Here is a 20,811-nt window from a genome sequence, read left to right as displayed (position 1 = left end):
TAAGGTTCCCAACGTCAAGAAACCGTCGTACTAAAGTGCCCTTATCCTAGCCTTCCAGAGGACCCATAACCGAAAACGGGACAGTACATCAATTTCGCCAGCCGTTAGTATTTTCTAGTACGACGATTTTTGGTCTTAGAGTATTGCGATGTTCGAGTTCCACACACGTAGAAGTGTTGATGAGGGAATCAGCGATGGTACTAGTATACAACTCACGTTTTCTTTAAGATTGTCACAAGTAGAGTACAGATGTCGGCAAGATTGATCTATTACGAGCTGGCACTTAGAACTCGCTGCCTCCAACGGCGGGTCTTTTAACAGCACTTTGACCAGTGATGAGTTTAATGTTCCCCAACGATAACTTGTCATTTCTATTTGCTAAATATTGACTTGGTTTCAGACATAGTTTTCTTAAATATTCTGAAACAAATCAAGGATGTGTTCACAAACATGAACAAATGTAATCATGAGATTGGCATTAAATGTTAGCATAGACTGGGCACTGCAATTGCAGAAACTCTCAGAATTCGGGAAAATGCAACGGACATCTTTGCACCGGGCGCATTGTGAGCAGTTCAAAGGTATATTTAGGGCACTGAAAAAATTTAGAGCACTGAAAAATCCCAATGGAGACGATGATGGCTTCTCCTGCAGACTCAACACTAATCTGATCATGGTTAGAAACCTATCAACATAGATTTATGGAGACATAAAATGCTGCATTAGAGCCGTTACTATAGGCAAGTCTCAGGGGCAGGACACAAGCGCTCTGTAGCTACTAACTTAGACTCTACGGATGATATTCAGGGATTGTAATAACCTCTTTCTAAGCTGTGTGAAGCCTCGGTCGTAACAATGTAGACATAATTCCCACACTGAGTGTTTCCCTGGATGCTGATGATGCTAGAGCAGCTGTGTGTGTGTTGGGATGCTGGCAGCATCATGACAGGTGTGTTGGGATGCTGGCAGCATCATGACAGGTGTGTGATAATATTAATACATAGTGACAGGTGTGGACTGAGATGAGCCATTTATAAAGAAGAAACATAAAAATTATCGTTAAATTCCTGAAGAAATAACAATAAGCAGATGTTGTCCCTACCTAAAGAGAAACGCGAGCTTACTATCTCAAGAGGGCCTATGAACGCGAGCCAACACTCTCAAGAGGGCCGATGAATGCGAGCTTACAATCTCAAGAGGGCGGATGAACGCGAGCTTACTATCTCAAGAGGGCCTATGAACGCGAGCCTACACTGTAAAGAGGACCCATGAACACAAGTCAACAATCTCAAGACGGCCGACGATCGCGACGTTGAGGAACGCGAGTGTACAATCGCAAGGGTGTTGAGATTAGCCGTCATCCCGGGGGCCGCACTGATGACCATCACACAACGACCCAAGTGGGAAGAGCCTCCCTCCCCCCATATATTATATAAGTTAGCTGGGAGAAGGTCGCTACATAAGCCTATTAAGGAGATTACACCTCAGGGATGCAATTTCGTGTCCCTCACTTATCAAAAACTTGGCCCAGGTCCGCAGCTGCTGGCCGTAATGGCCAAGCATGATGCATGGGAGTAATTTCTTGTCATTCATGGTAAAAGTTGGCGTGATATAATACTCAGCGGAGGAAGGTGATGGAGGGTGATACAGTAAAAGTTGGCGAGATACAGTTGGCGCTGTGAACTTGGTTGATGAGTTGAGTCATGTTAATACATTTAATTAGCTCGAATGTAACAGCAAATCAACTGCAATTTTCAAGCTTGTTGTGCTACATAACTTTTAATAAGTAATAATTTGTTTTATCGCGGATATGAAAGGTGTATATAAGTATAGAGGTTCCCCAAGGAGGAACTACTGACCCTCCCTAGGATGCAACCCACAACAGTTCAGTAACTCCTCGGGTACCCATTGACTAAGTGAACGCAAATATTAGGATAAAAAGGAAAAGTGCCTAACCAATTGCGAGTCGAAAACGAAGCCAACTGCAGTACGGAGACCCCTTATATAACTAGATTACCATGCGTGCATCATCAACCCCCCCCCCCACACACACACTTTCTCCTGAGTTTCCTCGCTCTGTTTTGCTCTAGTTCCCCGTTTGCTTGTCCTGAAGGAGTTTTCCTCTCTCTCACTTTGCACCAGCAAGGTGAGGGGAAAGGTGAGGCTCTTCAGGTGTTAGTCAGGTATTAGGCAGGTGTTAGTCAGGTATTAGTCAGGTGTTAGTCAGGTGTTAGTCAGGTGTTAGTCAGGTGTTTGACAGGCAGTTCACTTGAGACTGTTCAGGGGGTCACTTCTGCCTCTGGGTTAAGTGACCGGATGAACAATCCAGCGGGTTTACTTTTCTTCCTGATATACCAGTGTGTTCACTCACAGCATGAGTGGCTCTGCCTACTAGTGCCACTGTGTTCACTCACAGCATGAGTGGCACTGCCTACTAGTGCCACTGTGTTCACTCACAACATGAGTGGCACTGCCTACTAGTGCCACTGTGTTCACTCACAGCATGAGTGGCACTGCCTACTAGTGCCACTGTGTTCACTCACAGCATGAGTGGCACTGCCTACTAGTGCCACTGTGTTCACTCACAACATGAGTGGCACTGCCTACTAGTGCGTCTGTGTTCACTCACAGCATGGGTGACACTGCCCAATAAGCTAACCCAGTGAGGGGAAAACCCCCAACAAATCCTAAGATGAAGGTAACCAAGACACACCTTGAGGAGAGTGAAACAAGAGGTGCCATTGTTGTGTTCTGTGTTTCAGCAAGTGTTGGCTGTAACTTACCTTTACCAGTAACGAGAGGCGACTTTCCTGGGTAATGAGACGTAGAGACACTTGTTGGTGAGTCAGAATATGAGAGTCGTCACCCACGTAACTCATCTCGTGTGGGAGAGAGCGACTCAAGCACCAGGATTTGCAACGTGCATCTCCTGTGCAAGCTGGAGATAGGACATGGTAGGCTTCCTCACTTCTGTTATTAGAAATATATGGCAATGTGGGTTTCTGGGCTTACATGTTGCTGTTTGAAGACACTGTAGAGAGGCTGTGGTAAAGGGGTTGGGAGGGTGGTGCAGGGGTTGGGAGGGTGGTGAAGGGGTTGGGAGGATGGTGGAGGATGGGGGAGGGGTTGTGGAGGGTGGTGGAGGGGATGTGGAGGGGTGGGGAGGGTGGTAGAGGGAGCCGGAAGATGGTGGGTGTTGGGAGGGTGGGGGAGGGAGCAGGAGGGTGGTGGAGGGGTTGTTGAGGGTGGGGGAGGGGATATGGAAGGGTTGGGAGGGTGGTGGAGGGTAGGGGAGGGGTTGGGAGGGGAGTGGAGGGGGGTGGAGGGGATGGGAGGGTGGTGCATGGGTTGGGAGGGGGGGGTGGTGGGGGTGGGAGGGGGGTGGAGGGGTTGGGAGAGGGGTGGAGGGGATGGGAGGGGGGTGGAGGGAGCCGGAGGGGGGTGGAAGGAGCTAGAGGGTGGTGGAGGGAGTCGGAGGGTGGTGGAGGGAAATAGAGGGTGGTGGGGGACGGTGGAGGGAGCTAGAGGAAGCAGGAGGGAGAGAGAGCCAGGCCTGGCTAAGTGCACCACAACTTTACTTGTGAACCTGCTGGGGAAACACATATAAAGTTGCTCACACTCGCGATATTAACATTTTAAAGTGGATTCAGCAAACAGCGCCGGGCTGAGCAAAATAATTTGCCTTACATGACAAACAGTGTTTTCCGACTACCAAAGCGTGTTTACCACCGCTGTTTGTGTATAACATCACCAAAAGTCCCGTGCAAAAACGATGGCAATCTGCAAGTCCAACAAGGAGGACTTATCAAAGTGGTGCCCACCTCTGAATAAAAGATGGTGCCTATCTGGCACTATTTTTGTGTGTCGTGGTGTGATCATTGCGTCCGGGATTAAAATACTAATATTAGCACATTATACTGGCTCTATGTACGCACCAACGACCGTTAAGCAGTACTAGGCTATTCAACCCCGAACACTTGGAGACTTTTTAACTTTTCCGTTCTCAGTGACTGTACGAGCTAGTGGGCCTGGACGTCACCTTACTACGACCACCGTCACTAGAGAGTTGCTGTCCACCCGGCGTGGTGTTAGGACCTGGGTATCGCTGCTGACGTGGCTTGCGTCCCGTGTTTCTCATGAGGGACCCCTGGGGCCGTTACGGTCTGCAGTCATGGGAGAGGGCCTGTGCCCCATTTCACCAGGCTGGACTCAATTGGCCTACAGTTTTCCGGGAATGCTTCCTACCAAGCAGTAGCGGTGGTATTACTTGATATGCTACGTGTCCCTGTGGAGTCAGCGATTGTCAAGTTCGGCTCTTAGGCTGCAGGGTGTGAGGAGTGTGGGGTCACCCCTGTTAACCTCTTCCAAGTGCTGAAATGTGTGTTGCTTCCCTAACGGTTTCTGCCCCGGTGTTGGATCCTGTGACTCGCCTGGGGGCGGATGTGGGTGGTGGTATGGATGTTGCCATGGGGATTGGGGCTGCCCCACTCCCTCCACCGGCTTTCCTGCCTGAGTCGTCCCTGCCTGAGTCGTCCCTGCCCCTGACGCCCTATCTCGGCCGCCCCTGCCTGTTCCGTCCCTGTATATGGTATATCATGTCACTCTGGATGTCCGCGAGACATCTCTTGGATGTCTGTCTCCTGCGGTGTGTGGTCCGGTGCCAACGGCCGTGGATGCTGCAGTTTTCAGGGGCCGGGCTTTGAAGGAGCGCCCATCGGAGAGTTCTGCTGTGATACGGGATGATGGGGGTGATAGCTCGGACGACCGGAAGCCTGTCTCCAAGCGCTCGAGGCGGGTTCCGAGTGTGTCTCCCCTTCGTAGTGTGCCTTGGGTGGAGGTTGGAGAGTATGATGCTCCGGCGTCTTCCGCCGTGCTTGGCGGTGCAGTGGGGACTCTGTGCTACCCCCTGCATCGCCCCCTGTTGTTGGCTCCCCACTGTGGGAGGTTGCTTCTGCTGATCGGGACCTCATCGTGGTCTTAAGGAAAGATGTGCGCCAGGGTGCCTCTGCTCCTGTGCCCAGTGGCGGGGGGGGGGGGGGGTAGGGGCCTCTGGCGCATCTTTGTCCTCTGCGGGTCCCCCCAGTGCGCAGCCCAGTGAGAAACCTCGTGCGCAAACCAGTCCGAAGCCCAGTGCAATGTCCAATGCTGCACCCGGTGCAACGCCTAGTGCGAATTCACGTGCAGATTCCGGTGCGGAATCCCCTAGTGTGGAACCCTTCCCTGTGATCACGGCCGCCGGGGGCGTAGTCCCTAAGTCACAGTTTGGATCTCACTTGGGATGACAGGGTGCGTCCGGCCCCATGGTGTTCTTCAATTATTTGGGTGCCGCGGATTAAGGGGGTTTATTTATGGGGTGTATGATTTGATGCCTCGGCCTTGTGCGTCTCCTGGTGTCCGAGGACATCCAACTGATTTGGGAGGCTTATTGCTTGCGCTTCCCGGAGCGGGAGTTCCCGGATAAATATCAATAGTACTTGTGCTTGATTTGTACACTCTCTGTCTTTTGTTTTGTTACCGTGTCTGCGTTTAGGCGTTATGTTTGGTTGCGTTTTTTATTGTGCTGTACTGATTGTTTCCTGTGTGTGCTTTGTGTTCTGTTTGCTTGTGCTGTTTCTAGTGCCATTGGGTGTGTGTGTGTGTTTTCTGGTGACTGTGTTTGTGCCTTTTTTTTCCCCCGGTCCCTGCATTCCCCCGGTTATGCATTACTGTCTGTCTTGCCTTTTGTCCTTCCCATGTGGCCCTTCAGGCTGGCTTTCTTCCTATTGTTGTCTAGTGTTCTTTTCCCGTTCTTCTATGTGCGGGCTGGTACTGTGTAACTATATATATAATTGTTATTATGTAAAATGTCATTTCGGTGTATATTCCGTGTTTCCTGTTATGTGCTTGTTTTGTTTTTCAGTTTTGTGTTTCCTTTCTCTGTTGTTCACATGTTTTGCTTTTGTGTTTTCATGGATCACCGCTTTTACAGTTTTTTTGTCAGACTGTTTTATTGTATTTATTGTGCTTTATCAATAAAAAGAAAAAACGTCTCTAGATTCCTCTGTAGCAACTGTTGGCTTTTATACACTGACAACAATTGTCAAATGAAGTTTCAGCCTCTTGTTGTCTGTCTGTGAGTTTACAAGTCACCTTTCCTGTGGGAAGAAGAGTTAGCTTAATACAAAGCTCATTCACTGCAATATTTGTCCTGATCCAATCTGTTACTTCCACTAGCAGTGACGCCGTCAGTGACTCCACTAGTAATGAGCCCGTCAGACTGTTACTCACCGCCACTAGCAAGAATGACACTGTCAGACTGAACAAATCCACAAGGCGATGAAGGCGCGTCTGGGATTCTCTCGGACGTAGATTCAAACCCTCATCACGGCCTTTGTGGATTTGTTCATATGATGCATCACGTTGTTGTGATTTCTGTGTGTACTGTCAGGCTGTTATTACAACTAGCAGCAATATTCACACTCGTTCTTGTCCTGCTATGGACGTTTTACCTTCAAGTATTACAAGTGATATACAGATTGAGTGTTGCGTCACGCAATATATTCGACATTCTGCTTCTCAACACCCGAGGAAGGTACGATACCAATTTCTATGTTTCTATCGCGGGTATATCGATGAAATATACTAAATATATTTCTGAAATGCACAGGATTTCGCTGTTTAATGTATTCTGAATTTTGTTTCGAGACGAAGGTCATTAATATTACAGCACACCTCGGGAATGAATAATTCTGAAACTCAATAAAAGAGTCGAGTTACAGTTATACAATTTATCGAACCGATTTGCTTAGAAATTAGTAAATGTTAAATGCATTGGAGAGACGCGACACGCAATGATTGCCAAAGCACTGTGTAAATTATGGCTTTAAGAAGGGTTCCTAATTATCTCGTACTGCTCCTCTTTACCACAGGGTTCTGTTGATGCTGTCTCTAGTGAGAGTGATCCCAGGATGTTCTCTCTAGCGAGAGTGTTCCCAGGATGTTCTCTCTGGTGAGAGTGTTCCCTGGATGTTCTCTCTGGTGAGAGTGTTCCCAGGATGTTCTCTCTAGTGAGAGTATTCCCAGGATGTTCTCTCTAGTGAGAGAGTGTTCCAGGATGTTCTCTCTGGTGAGAGTGTTCCCAGGATGTTCTCTCTGGTGAGAGTGTTCCCAGGATGTTCTCTCTAGTGTGAGTGTTCCCAGGATGTTCTCTCTAGTGAGAGTATTCCCAGGATGTTCTCTCTAGTGAGAGAGTGTTCCAGGATGTTCTCTCTAGTGAGAGTGTTCCCAGGATGTTCTCTCTAGTGAGAGTGTTCCCAGGATGTTCTCTCTGGTGAGAGTGTTCCCAGGATGTTCTCTCTGGTGAGAGTGTTCCCAGGATGTTCTCTCTAGTGAGAGTGTTCCCAGGATGTTCTCTCTGGTGAGAGTGTTCCCAGGATGTTCTCTCTAGTGAGAGTGTTCCCAGGATGTTCTCTCTGGTGAGAGTGTTCCCAGGATGTTCTCTCTAGTGAGAGTATTCCCAGGATGTTCTCTCTAGTGAGAGAGTGTTCCAGGATGTTCTCTCTAGTGAGAGTTTGTTCCCAGGATGTTTTCTCTAGTGAGAGTGTTCCCAGGATGTTCTCTCTAGTGAGTGTTCCCAGGATGTTTTCTCTAGTGAGAGTGTTCCCAGGATGTTCTCTCTAGTGAGAGTTTGTTCCCAGGATGTTCTCTTTAGTGAGAGTTTGTTCCCAGGATGTTCTCTCTAGTGAGTGTTCCCAGGATGTTTTCTCTAGTGAGAGAGTGTTCCCAGGATTTTCTCTCTAGTGAGAGTGTGTTCCAGGATGTTCTCTCTAGTGAGAGTGTGTTCCAGGATGTTCTCTCTAGTGAGAGAGTGTTCCCAGGAAGTTTTCTCTAGTGAGAGCGTGTTCCAGGATGTTCTCTCTAGTGAGAGTGTGTTCCAGGATGTTCTCTCTATTGACAGTGTGTTCCCAGGATGTTCTCTCTAGTGAGAGTGTGTTCCCAGGATGTTCTCTCTAGTGAGAGTGTGTTCCCAGGATGTTCTCTCTAGTGAGTGTTCTCAGGATGTTCTCTCTAGTGAGAGTGTGTTCCAGGATGTTCTCTCTAGTGAGAGTGTGTTCCCAGGATGTTCTCTCTAGTGAGAGTGTGTTCCCAGGATGTTCTCTCTAGTGAGAGAGTGTTCCCAGGATGTTCTCTCTAGTGAGTGTTCCCAGGATGTTTTCTCTGGTGAGAGAGTGTTCCAGGATGTTCTCTCTAGTGAGTGTTCTCAGGATGTTCTCTTTAGTGAGAGAGCGTTCCCAGGATGTTCTCTCTAGTGAGAGAGTGTTCTCAGGATGTTCTCTCTAGTGAGAGAGTGTTCCCAGGATGTTCTCTCTAGTGAGTGTTCTCAGGATGTTCTCTCTAGTAAGTGTTCTCAGGATGTTCTCTTTAGTGAGAGAGCGTTTCCAGGATGTTCTCTCTAGTGATAGTGTTCCCAGGATGTTCTCTCTAGTGAGAGTTTCTGCCTGGTGCGGGAATCGAACCCGTACCACATAATTACGAGTCCTGCGCGCTATCCACCAGGCTACCAGGCCCCTGTACCAGGCTACCAGGCCTCTGTACCAGGCTACCAGGCCCCTGTACCAGGCTACCAGGCCCCTGTACCAGGCTACCAGGCCCCTGCACCAGGCTACCAGGTCCCTGCTCAACTAGTCATCAGCACAACCAGTCAGTGTGGGTGTGTCTGCGGGTCGCGGGCCTCCAGGTATACAGGTCGTGGTGTGAATACACTGGGGGAGTAGGGAGGCTTGTGTGGGCGGGGCTTGGGAATGCTAATAAGGCTAGTATGAAGACATAATTTTTTCAATCGTGCAACTAACCAACCAAAGAATTGAAGTATCTAGAGTTTTCGGTAACGTTGCATAGGTACGTAACTAATATTCCAGATGGGCGATTTTTAGCTTGGGCCAATCAGCGGCAAGCTGGAAGTCTCTACCAATCAGTGCGTGTTATGCAAAATGAGAGCACTCTGGATTGGTTACTATCAGAAAACGAGATCATTCTGGATAAGTTGACGTGCAGAATTAACGTCAATACGCCAGTTGATGACATTGTGTAATATTATTGGCAAATAAATAATGCGTATCAGCTGATGACTGGTTGATGATTGGTTGATGATGACTGATTGTGTCTCCCTGTGTCTTCAAGTCTCGATGCAAGGAAAGAAAGAAAACGGAGACTTTGCAGTGTCATGATTGATTTGCAAATGATCTGACTCAAGAGAGAGCCGTCTTCGTGATGCAATATACAGACATTATTAAAGTCGATTATTGATTAGATTAAATAAATAGTAGCAATACAAATATATCCTACAACAGTTCTGGTCTGTTTAATGAACGAATTACGTTGGTCTGGGTTCGCGCATGCGTAACGGTAGCCTCGTAGCTGCGTCTCGTTACCAATATTTGGATCAACAAACATTGTAGTTAATTTAGAAAGGTTGGAAGAATTTTTCTGTGACGTTGATAGATTGTGAATTTGGTCGATGAGATTTTTCAGTGAAATGGACGCTCAACTTCACGAAGATGACGTCACGGGATCCATATGGTCAACGGTAATCGTTATTTCTATGATTAATTCATCACAAAACCTGTTTTCAATCTTAAAAATCGATTAAAATGATGTAATTTGTGTATTTGTTAGCTTGAATGGTTTGTACCATTTGTTTAGTTTGTGTATTTTTTTAGCTTGAGAAAGAATACATGGTACTTCAAAGAGCCTTCTTATACAAGACTTGAATTCATTGTAAACAAGCCTCCCCACGTGTATACTTGCACACAGGTATACAGAGTATATATATATATACTCTGAGGAATGCCTCGTTTCCCCGTGTATAACACTGAGTCTTTACAGTAGTCGTGGACTATGTTGACGACTCAACTACACATGCTGACGTTACTCCCAACAAACAAGCAGTCCAGTGTAGTGCATGTTGCCTGCACCTGAGGAGAGACTATGGCCCCCTGGCCCAATAATCGATGCCCTGGAGTAATTTAATCTCATTAAATATTTACAGAAATCACTGAGAAGGTAATTATGTTATTTATTAATATATATCATTGATTTTATGGATAATTGCTTTCTTTTAACCAGAATACGTTGCCTTGAGGAAGAATAAGTGAATGCTTGTAAGTAGGCAACTATTTTGAAGTAATAATGAATCATGTATCCATCTTGAGTACCAAAGTTAAGCTCATTTATCTAATTTGTTGTTGGCATGGAGCCTAGTGATAGACAGAAGCCAATGATTAGTAAGAATTTGTCACGCTCTTAGATACATATATATTGTCTTCACCTGTCTTTTAATTATGTTTATGTACTTAGTTTTGTAATCTGTAACTGGGGGAATATATGAATATTGATTTATGTAACCAGGGCCGGATTTAGACTTTCGTAGGCCTTAGGCTCCTTCAAGATATGTGGGCCAGATTTAACAGGTATATTCACTAATAACACGAGCTAGAAATTATTTTGCTTGCATCACTGGTCAGAATATTCTTAAATAGAATATTATAGAAAATAATCCAGTAACATATATATAACAAATGGATTAGGTGATAAATGGAGAAAAAGTTGGTATTAATTTAATATTATCCTGCAGAAGAAGGGAATATGAAAGTTCTTGTATTATTTATTTCGTCAGACCGCATGCACTGTCTCGTAGGCCTAGGCACTCTGCCTAACGGATAATCTGACACTGGACGTAAACGAGCATCCATATTAATTTGCATAATATAGGCTACGTAAGGGTTACGGAGTAGGTAGCATATGTGCAAATTATTACAACTTTTATGTATTCTGTATATTGATAGTGGAGGTAAATTTATTGTACTAAACAAAATATATCTGTTATACGAAGATATTTATATACGTTTTTGTCGAGAATATATAATACATTCGTAAGTAATAAATATATAATACATGCGTAAATAATAAATACATAATACATTCGTAAAAAATAAATATATATAATACAATATACGTAAATAACAAATATATATAATACAATATAGAAAATAAATATATATAATACAGTGTACGTAAATACATTCAGTGTATCGTGAATGCTTTACTAAGGTGTAGAATGTAGGTAGCTTATACATTATATATAGATGGGTAATGAAAAGGAACATAAGTGATTGGTGGAGACGCAACAAGGTGTTGGATCCTTTGGCCGCTAGTAACAACAGCTAAACTACTGATAACAGTACACGCCTAGGATGGCTTCTACACCAGTTTCATACGAGAGTGTTCAGGAAGAACATGTTCCAAAACCTTCTGAATGACTTGCATCACTTTTTGTGAACTTGAGCTTACGTTCGAGTCTCTATTTAACTATAGTCTTGAGTATATATCATTAATCTTCACTTATATTGATCATCAGTCAATATCAATGTTCATCAATCATTCTAAGTGATATTGACTATCATCATCGCCCTTACCACTGCGAACATCACTAGGGGCCTGACAGCTGAGTGGACAGCACTGCGGATTCGTAGTCCTTGGGGGGCCCGGGTTCGATCCCCGGTGAAGGAAGAAACATATGGGCAGTGTTTCTTTCAGCTTGATGCCCCTGCTTACCTAGCAGTAAATAGGTACATGGAAGTTAGACAGCTGCTACGGGCTGCTTTCTAGGGGTGTGTAACAAAAAAAAGAGGCCTGGTCGAGGACCGGGCCGCGGGGGCGCTGAGCCCCGAAATGATCTCAACATAACCTCAAGATAGATCCTTATTATGGAAATAATGAGGATCTATCATTGTCATCAGAATCATCATGATGATTGTTATTAAGCAAGAGGCGAGCAGTTTACCTTGGGGAAGTGTTTCATTAGGCGCGGAAGAGGGAGTCGAACCCTCATTACTTGTAGCCGAGTCTGGAGGCTCCAGTCTCGGAACCTTTTCATTAGACCGAGGAAAATGCCCTTTTTTTCCCCTCTTCTTTTCCTGTTCTGAGTATCGTCGTGCGCGTTCTTATTTGTGCCTGCAGGATGGTGCTTCAGCTTTTGGGCTCCGTCTTTCCAGCCATTGGTCGCGTAATGCAAGTTCTATCATATTTGTGATTGTTGAATATTCTGCAAATTGGAACAAAAGTTGCAAGTAGCACGGGCTATGGTGAGCCCGTAGTAGACTTGCTATCATATTTATAGGTTAGTTATTTGTCACGTCTTTCTTCAGCCAAAGGAGAATTTTTAATGACATTTGTATTGCTTGTGTGTGTGTGTGTGTGTGTGTGTGTGTGTGTGTGTGTGTGTGTGTGTGTGTGTGTGTGTGTGTGTGTGTGTGTGTCTGTACTCACCTATTTGTACTCACATACTTGTGCTTGCAGGATCGAGCATTGGCTCTTGGATCCCGCCTTTCCAGCCATCGGTTGTTTACAGCAATGACTCTTGTCCCATTTCCCTATCATACCTAATTTTAAAAGTATGAATAGAGTTTGCTTCCACAACCTGTTCCCCAAGTGCATTCCATTTTTCCACTACTCTCACGCTAAAAGAAAACTTCCTAACATCTCTGTGACTCATCTGAGTTTCCAGTTTCCACCCATGTCCCCTCGTTCTGTTATTATTACCAGTGAACATTTCATCTATTTCCACTTTGTCAATTCCCCTGAGTATTTTATATGTTCCTATCATATCTCCTCTCTCCCTTTTTTTCTCTAGTGTCGTAAGGTTCAGTTCCCTCAGACGCATATCCCATCCTTCGTAACTCTGGGACAAGCCTTGTCGCAAACCTCTGAACCTTCTCCAGTTTCCTTATGTGTTTCTTCAGGTGGGGGCTCCATGATGGTGCGGCATACTCTAAGACTGGTCTCATGTAGGCAGTGTAAAGCGCCCTAAAAGCCTCCTCACTTAAGTTTCTGACTGAAGTTCTAATTTTCGCTAGTGTAGAGTTCGCTGCTGTCGTTATCCTATTTATATGTGCCTCAGGAGTTAGAATAGGGGTCACATCCACTCCCAGGTCTCTTTCTCGAATCGTTACAGGTAGACAGTTCCCCTTCATTGTGTACTGTCCCTTTGGTCGTCTATCACCTGATCCCATTTCCATAACTTTACATTTATTGGTGTTGAACTCCAGTAGCCATTTCCCTGACCATCTTTGCAACCTGTTTAAGTCCTCTTGGAGGATCCTACAATCCTCTTCTGTCACAATTCTTCTCATTAATTTTGCGTCATCCGCAAACATTGATATGTATGATTCCACTCCTGTAAACATTTCATTTACGTAAATTAGAAAGAGGATTGGGCCCAGCACCGATCCTTGAGGTACTCCACTCGTTACTGTTCGCCAGTCCGACTTCTCGCCCCTTACCATTACCCTCTGGCTCCTTCCTGTTAGGTGGTTCCTCACCCATGCTAGGGCCTTTCCGCTTACTCCTGCCTGCCTCTCAAGTTTGTAAAGCAGTCTCATCTGCAGTACTGTATCAAAGGCCTTTTGGCAGTTAAGAAATATGCAGTCTGCCCAGCCTTCTCTGTCCTGCCATATCCATGTTACTTTGTCATAGAATTCTAAAAGGTTTGTTAGACATGATTTCCATGTCCAGAACCCATGTTGGTGCTTGTTTACAAACCCAATGCTCTCCAGGTGCTCAACAATTCTTAGCCGAATTATTCATTCAAGTATTTTGCAGGGGATGCTTGTCAGTGATACGGGTCTGTAGTTAAGTGCCTCCTCCATATCACCTTGTGTGTGTGTGTGTATGTGTGTGTGTGTGTGTGTGTGTGTGTGTGTGTGTGTGTGTGTGTGTGTGTGTGTGTGTGTGTGTGTGTGTGTGTGTACTCACCTAGTTGTGTTTGCGGGGGTTGAGCTCTGGCTCTTTGGTCCTGCCTCTCAACTGTCAATCAACAGGTGTACAGATTCCTGAGCCTATTGGGCTCTGTCATATCTACACTTGAAACTGTGTATGGAGTCAGCCTCCACCACATCACTTCCTAATGCATTCCATTTGTCAACCACTCTGACACTAAAAAAGTTCTTTCTAATATCTCTGTGACTCATTTGGGCACTCAGTTTCCACCTGTGTCCCCTTGTGTTAAATAGACTGTCTCTATCTACCCTATCAATTCCCTTCAGAATCTTGAATGTGGTGATCATGTCCCCCCTTACTCTTCTGTCTTCCAGCGAAGTGAGATTTAATTCCCGTAGTCTCTCCTCGTAGCTCATACCTCTCAGCCCGGGTACTAGTCTGGTGGCAAACCTTTGAACCTTTTCCAGTTTAGTCTTATCCTTGACTAGATATGGACTCCATGCTGGGGCTGCATACTCCATGATTGGCCTGACATATGTGGTATACAAAGTTCTGAATGATTCTTTACACAAGTTTCTGAATGCCGTTCGTATGTTGGCCAGCCTGGCATATGCCGCTGATGTTATCCGCTTGATATGTGCTGCAGGAGACAGGTCTGGCGTGATATCAACCCCCAAGTCTTTTTCCTTCTCTGACTCCTGAAGAATTTCCTATGTGTGTGTGTGTGTGTGTGTGTGTGTGTGTGTGTGTGTGTGTGTGTGTGTGTGTGTGTGTGTATGTGTATGTGTATGTGTGTTTACTAGTTGTGTTTACTAGTTGTGTTTTGCGGGGGTTGAGCTTTGCTCTTTGTTTACTAACTACTATTTTTTTTTTTTTTTTTTTTTTTTTTTTTTTTTCCCACACCACACACACACACCCCAGGAAGCAGCCCGTGACAGCTGACTAACTCCCAGGTACCTATTTACTGCTAGGTAACAGGGGCACTTAGGGTGAAAGAAACTTTGCCCATTTGTTTCTGCCTCGTGCGGGAATCAAACCCGCGCCACAGAATTACGAGTCCTGCGCGCTATCCACCAGGCTACGAGGCCCCTGTGTGTGTGTGTGTGTGTGTGTGTGTGTTTACTAGTTGTGTTTACTAGTTGTGTTTTTGCGGGGGTTGAGCTTTGCTCTTTCGGCCCGCCTCTCAACTGTCAATCAACTGTTTACTAACTATTTTTTTTTTCCACACCACACACACACACACACACCCCAGGAAGCAGCCCGTGACAGCTGACTAACTCCCAGGTACCTATTTACTGCTAGGTAACAGGGGCATTCAGGGTGAAAGAAACTTTGCCCATTTGTTTCTGCCTCGTGCGGGAATCGAACCCGCGCCACAGAATTACGAATCCTGCGCGCTATCCACCAGGCTACGAGGCCCCCTGTGTGTGTGTGTGTGTGTGTGTGTGTGTGTGTGTGTGTGTGTGTGTGTGTGTGTGTGTGTGTGTGTGTGTGTGTGTGTGTGTGTGAGTGTGTGTGTGTGTGTGAGACTTCACCCTCTCGTTCTCGTGATATTGGAGTTCATTGTAAACTGCTTCATTTTTAGCACATTCTCAATTTCAATTTCATTTTATCTCCTTATATTTCTTACTTTGGGCGCTTAGTTTCCACCAGTATCTCTGTGTTCGTGTAACAACTAGTATTGATAATTTGTCCTTATCTACTTTATCAATTACCCAGAGAATTTTGAAGGCAGTTATCATGTCTATGATAACTCTTCTGTCTTCCAGGAATGTGATGTTCAAGTCCAGTACCCTCTCCTCGTAACTCATACCTCTCGGCTCTGGGACTAGCCTGGTGACCATACCTCTAAATTTTCTCTTAACTTATTATTGTGTTTGATTTGATATGACTGGAGCTGCAAACTCCAGGATTGGTCTGACACATGTGGTATACAAAGTTCTGAATGATTCCTTACACAAGTTTCTGAAGGCCGTTCTTATGTTGGCCAACCTGGCATATACTGGTGGTATCCTATAAGCTTCAGGAGACAGGTTCAGGGGTGTATCCGAAGCTGTCTTCTGTGTGTATACTCACATATTTGTGCCTGCAGGATCGAGCTCTAGCTCTTGGATCCCGCTTTCTAGCCGTTGGTTGTCTGATGCATTGACTCCTGGCCTATTTCCCTATCATACCTGCTCTTAAAGTTATGAATGGAGTTAGCCTCACACAATTTCTACAGTGTGTGTACTTACCTAGTTGTGCTTGCGGGGGTTGAGCTCTGGCTTTTTTTTTTTTTTTTTTTTTTTTTTTTGTGTGTGTGTGTGTTTTGTGCTTATCCACCCGTGTCCCTGTAAGTCTTCCCTGTGGTACACGGTGCACGCTGCACTCCACAACAGCCGTGTGAGACACCGTGCACATAAACAATCGTCGCATTACAATTGTTTGAAGAATTAAGCCGCGAGGGAATCAACAGTTCGAATTTTGAATAAACACGACGCCCTCTGGGTCTCAGATCCAGCCACTTCCAAAAAATTTTTAAGCTATAAATTTCGAGTGGTTTTACCTAACCAGAAGCGTTAAATTTCGAACCAATGCAACTCGTCCAACCCATCAAGGTTGATGGTCATTTGTACATTATATAACAAAAGAAAACTAGACCAAAAATAATATCAATCATCAGCCCAGAGAATCAGAGAACGACCTTTTTACCTATTATATTATTATATATATTATAACAATATTATGTTATTATTTTGTATAATATAAAATACAAAAATATAATCGAATATAAATTAAGTCGCTATCTACAATCATTTGAGTCTTACATTGACTATAAAATCAATTACTGTTCTTTTCCCTATCCATTAATGGTAGGCTAATTTATCATTCCGATGCGAATCAACTGCTGGTAATTAGTATGGTGTTACCCAATAACCGATCCATAACAATTGGAGCGAGAAGACTGAAGCTTTTGTCTTGCAAGGTAATCGTTCTTCACAGAGCTTCACGGCTCGGCGAAGTGTTACTTGTAAAGTAACAAGTAAAGGCTTGGTAAAGTGTTACTTGTACAAGCTGGGTAGGAGGGAGGGGGGTAGGCTTGTAGGCTGGGTAGGGAGGGGGTAGGCTGGGTAAGGGGGGGTGTCCAGGATAATAAATGATGGATTGGTTGTGGTTGTTGGTTATCTTATGCTGGGGAGTGAGCCCGAGACCAGGAACTGGAGTTTGGCTATTACGGGTCCAAGAGGCACTACGAAGAGACCGGTAAACTTGTTTCCCTGGGGGTGGATTAGTTAGTAGCTGGTTGAATAGTTGGATGGAATGATGCTTAGTTTGATGGATAGCTGGTTGATGGAGTAGTTGGATGGATGGCTGTGAAGCTGGGTAGTGAGCTGACTCAGTGATATTTATTATAATTTTAGGCAGGTAGGGAGCTTGGTTGGCGATAAGTTGATTACTTGCCCTAGTCGAGTGGTTATTTGGTTGAGTGGGTGATTGGTTGCTTGCTTTGGTGGACTAGATGGTTGCTTGGAGGGTCGGTTGATTGGATGTGTTGGTGGCTTGCTTGATATAGAGAAGTGTAAGATATTTGATTAATTTATTGTTTGCACTGCTGATTGCTTCTTAAAAGGTTGGAACAATGAGCGAGAGAGAGAGAGAGAGAGAGAGAGAGAGAGAGAGAGAGAGAGAGAGAGAGAGAGAGAGAGAGAGAGAGAGAGAGAGAGAGAGAGAGAGAGAGACAGAGAGAGAGATTGCGAAGCTAGTTTCAAAATAACAGGAAAATTAGAGTTTGCATTCAGCCGTCATTAGCCATTTTTTCTCAGACTAGTGTTGACATTAAACATAATTTAAGATAGAGAACTGATTTTACTTATGCTGTCAAGATTTCGTCTCACACTTGTGTTATGCTTCTCTCCCCTTCTCCAGCATCCACTGTTATGCTGTCAAGATTCTGTTTTGTTATTTTGCTGCTAGATTTTCAGTCACCTTATCTCCGTACCCATTTTCCCATCTTTCTTAAATCGTCTTATTTTTTGTCCTGTGTTCCCCATTTTGTTAATTTTGTTATGTATATGTAAGCATTCGTGTGTGTGCATTCGTGGTTGCGTGTGGCAAGACAGGGATAATGTGCGTTCGTGTGGGCACAATGTGTGGGCTTAACGTGTGGGCTCAACGTTTGGGCTCAACGTGTGGGCTGAACGTTTCGGCTAAACGTTTGGGCTCAACGTGTGGGCTCAACGTGTGGACTCAACGTGTGGGCTCAACGTATGCTTGGAGGACCGAACAAACCTGTAAAGCTGTACTCACCTAATTGTACTCACCTAATTGTGCTTGCGGGGGTTGAGCTCTGGCTCTTTGGTCCCGCCTCTCAACCGTCAATCAACTGGTGTACAGATTCCTGTGTTGGCGGCTTTTTGTTTTTTGACAACATATTTTGGGGTCGGGTGTAAAGTGGCTTTAGGATGCCTGGGGCGATGCGTATGAGGGAACAGACAAGGAGCATGAGAAGAAGGGGAAGTGAGGGGAGGAGTGAAGGTGAGATGTTGACAATATAGAGAGATTGAGGAGGAGAGTTACCCCCTATAAAGCTTCTTGTTTCCTGTAAGGGCTGTTACGGGATCACCATTGCCCGTGCTACTTGGAACTTTTGTTCCGAATAGCTGAATCTAAAACAGCGACAACAACATGTGTGTGTTGCCTTTTTGCACTTACATGCCGGTCATACAGACTCTCCCATTTTGTCCAATAATGGCTTAAACACCTATGAGTTGCTCCTGAGCTACCGTGCAGTGAGGACGTGTCGCCTGCTCGCTCCGGTAGTTTGAGGTGGTTGCCGTTTTCGCCGGCAGGGGGTGTGGGTGTCTCTACCCTCCCTGCTGTTCCTGGTGGTGTGGACGTGGCGCTTTTACGATGGGCGGCCATCTTCCCCCTGTCGTGAGGGTAAACTCCATCGGATTGGAGTTTACTGGCCGTGCTGGATACCCGCAGGTGGACGTGGTATTGAGTGCCATGCTTCGTGTCCCGGTTGGGGACGTATATGGCATTGAGCTGGTAACTGCTCACCTGTTGTTGTCAAGTTTGTGGGTGAGGCGGTGTACAGTGCTTTCTTACGGAGGTACGAGGGACGTACTTTGCAGCTACAGGACGGCACCGGGTCTGTGACCATTTCGGACCGTAGTGGTGCTGTGACGTATGTCAGTGTTCATGGCGCCCCCATGGAGTTTCCTGAGACTCTCCTCCGGCGATTCTTCCAGAGGTACGGCTCCGTCGTCAGTGTGCGGATGAACAAACTGTCGTCTGGCACGTATTCGGGTGTGAAGACCAACATACGGACCCTCGGGATGCGACTGAGGTCGGACATACCGTGCTCTGTCCGGCTGTTGGGGTACTACGTGCGTGTGTTTTATGCCCAGCAACCCCGTACTTGCTTCCGGTGTGGCTTGTTGGGGCATCAGGCTGCCGGGTGTACTGCTGATCCGGTCGCTCCTGTGAACTTGTTCCGTGAGGAGGATTTCCCGCCGCTCCCTCTGGAGGAGGACTCCGGGGGTGAGGAGGTGAGCGTCCCGTTCGCTGCTGCGGCTCCCCCAGTGTCACCCGACGTTCCCCCGGTTGTTGCAGACCCTCCTCCGGGTGTTGTGGTGCCGTCGGATGTTCCTCGTGACCATGTCTCTGGCCCTGCTGTTCCCGTGGACCTTCCTGGTGATCCCTGTGGAGCGTCGCCGTCGGCTTCCTTGTCTTCGGCTGTGGACCCTGGCCCTGCGTCCTCCCCTCGGGTTCCTCCTGTGCTGGGTGCTGGGGTGGCTGCGGAACCTCCTACTGTGTGTGGTCCGGTTCCCCCTGTGGTGGAGGCTGCTGCCGTTCTGCGACGGGCGTCGGTTCGCCCGGTTCGTGAGGCCCGTGGTTCTGGGTCCGCCTCCGGCTGTGAGGATGTGCGGCCAGTGCCCAAGCGGTCCAGGCGTTCTTCTACTGCTTGGGCTGATGCGGAGGACTACGACGCAGGTGAAGCCTCGGGAGATGATGTGGCGCCTCCGGGTGCTTCGCGCTCTACAACGCTGGTGGTGGCTGACGTCCATGTGTCTGCTGTTGACGATGTTTGTACCTATGATTTACCTCCTGTTCTTTCTCCTGCAGAAGGTTCTCCGCAGTGAGGGGTGGTCGCTCCTACTGACGTGGATGGTAAGAGTTCTGGTGCGCGCCGAGGCATCAAGCTGGTACTGAAGAAGGATGCCAAGCGTGGGGGGGGGGGTCCCGGCAGGAACAACGTCCGGTGGTTGACGCAGAGCAATGTGAGGCGGCCGAGGAGGCTCCCAGTGCGCTGCCCATTGCCCGGCCTCGTGGAAAGGAGCCTTTCCCTCTCGTCTTGGCCTCCGGAGTGGCGCATGATGCGCAGAATCCTTTGCGGTTTGACATTATTGACCGCGTGCATCCTGTTCCGTGGTGCCCTTCTTCCATCTGGGTACAGCGGGCTCGGTGTTTTGTTGTGGGTGTGCCAGAGTTGATGCCTGATCCTCGTACTGTTAATACTGTGCCTGTTCCGGATGACGTCATGTTACTGTGGGAGGCGTATTGTGTTCGGTTCCCGGCGGCGGAGTGGCCGGATAAGTATGAACAATTTGAGTAGTCTGTGTGCTTGCTGTGACCTGTGGTTTGTTTGCAATGTATTGTACCTATTGTGCGCCCTTCAGGCCGGTGTTGTGTTTTTCATGACTGATGTTTTGTTGTATTTATTGTATTTCCGTTACCCTTCTGTCCAGTACTGTTGTTTCTTTTTCCTGTGTTTCATTGTGTTTACGTTCATTGTTGTGATTTTGTTGTCGGCCCTTCAGGCCGGTATTTAGTGTATTTGTGTTACTTTGTGTTAATTTGCATTGTGTTTTTGTGTTTTGTTGTTGTCTGTTTGTAATTGGTTTCTTATTTTATTATATTTATTGTATTGTATTTATTCGCATGTTCGCATGTCAAAATAAAAATAAAAAAAAAACTTCCTAAAAATTTTCAAACTATAAATTTCGAGTGGTTTTACCTAACCAGAAGCGTTAAATTTCGAACCAATGCAACTCGTCCAACCCATCAAGG

This window comes from Procambarus clarkii, chromosome 4 (genome assembly GCF_040958095.1).
Source record: "Procambarus clarkii isolate CNS0578487 chromosome 4, FALCON_Pclarkii_2.0, whole genome shotgun sequence".
NCBI classification, from domain to species: domain Eukaryota; kingdom Metazoa; phylum Arthropoda; class Malacostraca; order Decapoda; family Cambaridae; genus Procambarus; species Procambarus clarkii.
This window is presented reverse-complemented; position numbering follows the sequence as displayed.